The following is a 6000-nucleotide window of genomic DNA, read 5'->3' as shown; positions in this document are numbered from 1 at the left end:
GCTTTGGGTGAGTCGGAAGATGAAGGCGGTGTCCGGAGGACGCCTAGGTTGATCAATCCCTGAGGGGATTTTTATTTTGATTGTATTTGGGCGTTGGCCATCATGTATGGTTTCGGGGACTGGCCGTTGGTGGCTTTGAATCCCTGCCCTTTTTAGGGCGCTGTATTGAATTCGCGGCACGCGGTTATAAATATTTTGCGTTTTTAGAACTTCTGTTTGTCGAAGTTAGAGGGGCAGGGGTGTGAGTTGTCGTCTCATTCCTGCCTCCCTGACGATCACCGTATCCGTAGTTTGTACAAGCGAGATTTTCCTGCGGTTTACGATTTACGCGAAAATTCGTGGAAACGTACAGACTTGAGTGAAGAGACAAGTTTTGGGATCTCGCGTCGTTGACGCTTTGCCTATGAGATGTTAAGATACCAGCAAGGCTGGGTTTAGGGCACGACCTAGTTTACTCTCAGACTGAGGCTGTGCGATGACAAATCGGCTTTCGTTTTGCCTGTTCGTGATTTTAACCTGATTCGTACCGTTTTAAAATCCGCGAAGTGGTATCGGCTTATATGATTTGTATGGGCACGAATCGAGCTACTTCCTTTACGAAGTGCTGAACCAAATTTGGATTTTTGTATAGCGCGCTATGGGATCCTTGTCGGATGTAAAAAGCCTACCCTTAGGTGGCTTGTCTGTTTAGGACGTTAGAGTTCGTTTGTTGTGATCAGCAACAACGATATGATGCCGTTTAGAAGGCGTACGAAAGTTTTAATCGAAAAACGGATGTTCGAGCACGAAGCGACGTCTCGCAGTGCTTTGAAGTTTGTTTTTCTTATGCCATAGAGGACTTATGGGCTTTTTAGAAATCGCGGAATGTTTCCGGGCGATAGGTTTTATGGATACTGGATTCATTGTTAAGGCCGTTAGGCGAATTGATTGTGGAAAGTTTTCGAAAGTTCGGTTTTTTCGAAAATTGCGGGGCGTGCGGGTGTACGCACCCCACTCCCCCTTTTTGAATCGGGGGGATAGCTGAACCCACCGGTTGGCGAGTTGCCTACGTACCTCTTTCGAGGATCAAGCCATCTCGTAGTTCTGTTGTCCACGTTTACGCTCTAGTGGTAGTATTTCTTGAGATGCATAGCATTCCAAGTTCTCGGGATTTTTACGTCTTGCATGTTCGCGATTTGGTACGAACCTGGTCGGACGACTTTTATGATTTTGTATGGTCCTTCCCAGTTTGCTCCCAGTTTTCCTGCGTTTCGTTCAGCAGTGTTTTGGAAGACTTTTCGCAAGACCAGTTCACCTCTTTGAATCTTCGATGACGCACGTTCGCGTTGTAGTATTTTGCGGCGGCCTGCTGGTAATTTTAAATTCGGATGAGGGCTTGGTCGCGACGCTCGTTGATGAAGTCAAGATTATCCAGCAGCATGGCATTGTTCAGATCTTTCCCGTTCGGAAGAAATCTCCCCCGTACGCCGGGGAATTCTACTTCCGCCGGAATCACGCATTCTGCTCCGTAAACGAGAGCGAATGGAGTTTCCCCCGTTGCTCGTCTCGGAGTGGTTCGATGAGACCAAAGGACCCCTTCGAGTTCTTCTGCCCACCGTCCTTTTTGGCTTCCAGCGTTTTTTCAATCCGTCTAGGACGGTTTTGTTTATGGTTTCAGCCTGTCCATTGCACTGCGGGTATCTGGGAGTAGACTTGTTAAGTCGTATTTTCCATTTTTCGCAGAATGCCTCGAATCGAGTGGAAATAAACTGGACCCGTTGTCCGTTACGATCTCGTATGGGACACCGTGTCTGGTTATGATGTTTTTCCAAACGAAGTTCTCGACTTGCACGTCTTTGATACTTGCGTAGGATTCTGCTTCCACCCATTTTGAAAAGAAATCAGTGAGGACCAGCAGGAAACGTTTTTGTTTTGATTTATGCATTGGTCCGACGATATCCATTGACCATCGCATGAAAGGGTACGGAGACGAGATAGAAGAGAGGATCTCGGCGGCTGATGAATTGTCGGGCGTGCCGCTGACACTTCTCGCATTTTTCGAGCGTACTTCTCGCAATCCTTTACCATAGTTGGCCAGTAGAATCCGTGGCGTTTTTGCGAGAGACCTTCCGCCGGAGTGGTTTCCGCATGATCCGGAATGAACTTCTTCCATGATTTTTCTCGCCTTCTCTCCTTCTGCGCAAGTCATAAGAGGTCCGGAGAATCGCCATTTGTAGATTTCGCCTTCCACGGTTACGTATCGTGCTGCCTGGATTTTTATTTTCCGGGCTGCCCATTTCTCCGCGGGTAGGGTACCATCTACGATGTAGGCTTTGATAGGTTGTAACCAGGGAGCGTCGCAGCCATAGTCTGTATGGTCTGCGTTGTCTTCCGGTTGATCTTCGTTTCTTCCGCGTCTTCGATCTGTGTTCTGATCAGGTTGGCGATCACCGGCGGTCCGATGCTCGGATGCTCTATGAATTCGACGGGAATTATTCTCTTAAGCCCTGGATCCGAGCTTGAGGCGAGAGCGGCTAAAGCGTCAGCTTGGACGTTTTCCGAGCGGGGAATCCTGGTTAGCGCAAATTGTTGAAAATCGTGGGCCAGGTCTTGAACGACCTTCAGATATGCGTTCATCCTTTCATCCCTTGCTTCGTATTCTCCGCTGAACTGGTTTGCGACTAACTGAGAATCGCAGTAAGCGTGAATGTTTTGGATCTTCAGCCCCTGGGCCAGTCGCAGGCCCGCAATTAGCGCCTCGTATTCTGCCTCGTTGTTGGATGCATGAAAATCCAAGCGGAATGATTGCTCGAGGATTTCTCCTGTCGGCGATGTGAGCCGGATCCCGATTCCAGATCCTTGCTTGGTCGAAGACCCATCGACATGGAGATCCCATGTTGACCCTGGATCCTCGTTAATCAAATCCGTCGTGGGTAATTCTACCAAGAAGTCCGCGAGTACCTGCGATTTCGTGCAGGTCTTCGGACGATATTCGATATCGTACTCGCTTAGTTCGATCGCCCACTTCGCGAGTCTACCAGACTGGCTTGGACTGTGTAGAATCGTCCGTAACGGAAAGGTGGTAAGTACCACGATGGTATGAGATTGGAAATACGGTCTAAGTTTTCTTGCCGAAGTTATGACAGCGAGTGCCAATTTTTCCATCAGCGGATACCGAGTTTCGGCATCTAGTAATGTTTTACTAATGTAGAAGACCGGTTTCTGTTCTCCGAATTCTTCTCGAATCAGGACGCCACTGACTGCTGATGTGGATACTGCGATGTAGAGGAACAAGGGCTCTCCGACTACGGGCTTTGCGAGGATAGGAGGGGTGGCCAGATACTGCTTCAGCTGTTGGAAAGCTTTCTCGCAATCCTCGGACCACTCGAACTTTTTGTTCCCTTTAAGGTTTCGTAGAAAGGAGGCACTTATCCGTGGAGCGCGAGATGAATCGGTTTAAGGCCGCGACTCGTCCCGTTAGCCTCTGGACTTCCCGCTTGGTTCTCGGGAAGCCATTTCTATCAGTGCGTTGATTTGTTTCGGATTGGCCTCTATTCCGCGGAATGTTACGAGGTAACCGAGAAATTCTCCCGACGCCACGGCGAATCTACACTTTGATGGATTGAGTTTCATTTTGTGCTGGTTCAATCTCTCAAAGCATTCCTCTAGGTGGACTACGTGATCGCGTTCGTCAAGAGATTTTACCAACATATCGTCGATATACACCTCCATGGTTTTTCCGAGTTGCTCGGCAAACATCCGATTGACGAGTCGCTGATACGTGGCGCCGGCGTTCTTAAGACCGAAAGGCATTACTTTGTAGCAATAGGTTCCTCGGTCGGTAATGAATGCTGTCTTCTCGCGGTCTTCGGGATTCATCATGATTTGATTGTAACCGGAGAATGCGTCCATGAACAATAGGAGTTTGTTTCCTGCGGTCGCCTCGACTAGACGGTCGATGTGCGGAAGCGGAAAACAATCCTTCGGGCACGCTTTGTTGAGATCGGTAAAGTCAACGCATACTCGCCATTTCCCGTTCTTTTTCTTGACGACGACGGGATTGGCGAGCCAGTCGGGATATCTTACTTCTGTTATTGATCCAACTTTGAGGAGTCTTTCGACTTCCTCATTAACCGCAGTTGCCCGTTCGGGGCCTAACTTTCGCCTCTTTTGTTTTACGGGTTTGTGGGTTGGATCAATGTTGAGTTCGTGACATGTTATGTTAATGTCGATTCCCGGCATATCTTCCGCAGCCCAAGCGAACGTGTTAAGGTTCTTCTTGAGTCATGCGATGAGTTCTGCTTTCAACGGATCGCGAAGATTGGCTCCAATCTCTACGCACCGCTCTGGGTTAGTCTCATCGAGGCAGACCGAAATTACCGGTTCGCAAGTGGGCTCACGTTTCCCTTCCAGGACCTCAGCTCTTTGCGATTGCCAGAAGATTTCTGGAGGGTCCTGCGATGCTGGTTCGTGAGTTGCTTGCTTTTTTGGTTTAGTTTCGGGCTTAGAGTTTTTCCGTTTTAACCCGGCGGTCAAGCAGACTTGCGGTGCTTTACGATCTCCTTGTATCGTTTCCACTCCGGAGAGGGTCGGAAATTTGAGGCACAGATGGTAGGTCGAGGGATCGCTCGCATGGAATTTAACCACGGAGTTCGACGATCGCGTTATATGCTGCTGGACCGTCGACTACCAAAAATTCTGCCGTTTTTGTGACGCTCCCGGCTCTGACCGAAAGGTCGACCGAGCCGAGGGTCATTGTGATGTTTCCTGAGAGTCCGATTATCGGATTGGGATTGTCCGTGATAGCATTTAGGTCGATTCCCATCCTCTCGAGGGTGTTTTTATATATAATATTTGTCTGATAACGAGGAGTTCGTCGTGAGGTTTGGCTTGACCAACCGTTGCTCTATCCCCGAATGACACGATGTTGCGGACAGGTGATGTGGCCATGCTGTTGTTATCAATCGTAGGTTTTTGAGTAAGAGAATCCGACCCCCCCTCCTTCTAGCGCCAAACTGTGGGAACCGAAATTCGCACTATCGATTTTAGTTAAGTTAATCGAAGGAAAACTAAGTAAACCTAGTTTTCCCTGAAGGCTCGGATTCTCTGCGATAACCAAACGAAATTGATAGAAAAAGCAACGTAGCGGAAAAATTGCACTAAGGCGTTTTATTGAATAGATGGTACAATATTCTTCCGAAAAAGGGAAGTAGAGAAACGCTGAAGCGAAAAAACGACGGAAATAAAGGAGACAAAACGTTCTAAGCTTTGCTCCGCTAGTCTAACTCCTAAGTCCTAAGCTAGCAGGAATTCTCTAAGTCCCTAAGTTTCGGATTTGCTCTCTCTCTCTGAGATTTTTGCTCTGCCTTTCTTCCTCTCCCAAGGCTCCTTTATATACTCCTCCTTATGACGGTCTAACCTTCTTCTGGGCCGCAGGGCGGGCTTCCTTCCATTTTCGTCGGCCTCCATGCTTTTCGGGAAACTTGACATTTTATCCTTCCGGAAATTTAACATTTATCTTGTTATGTAAAGATAAACGTAAAATCGTCATATCTATCTTATATAATCGTAAACGGACTGTCCGATCGTGTTTGGTCCCTTTTGGGCCGTTTCCAGGACCTCCGTGGTTTTCTACGATCTCTCCGGAAGTTCTTCATTCATTCGTAGAGTTGAGACGAGTGGTGTCTTAAGATAACCATCGCTGTTTCGTACGAAGAATTTAAGATCTTCCTTCCTGTCGATACTTTACGAGTTTCCGAAGTTTTCCCGACGGTCCAAGATTGGAGTAAGAGCCGGAGTTTCGTATGCAGAATCTCAATGATTCGTCCTGCGAAGACTTGGGAAAGACTCGAAATACAGACTTCCGATGGCCGGGGACTGGGATTCGTGTACGAAAGATCGTCATCTGAAGACCCGAGCCAGCACGGGGCTAGCCGCCCGGCGGCCACGGCCAGCACGGGCGCTAGCCGCCGCGGCCACGGCCAGCACGGGGCTAGCCGCCCGGCGGCCACGGCCAGCACG

This window comes from Raphanus sativus, unplaced genomic scaffold (assembly GCF_000801105.2).
Source record: "Raphanus sativus cultivar WK10039 unplaced genomic scaffold, ASM80110v3 Scaffold0714, whole genome shotgun sequence".
NCBI lineage: Eukaryota > Viridiplantae > Streptophyta > Magnoliopsida > Brassicales > Brassicaceae > Raphanus > Raphanus sativus.
The sequence above is the reverse complement of the archived record's forward strand: the minus strand, read 5'-3'. Positions refer to the sequence as shown.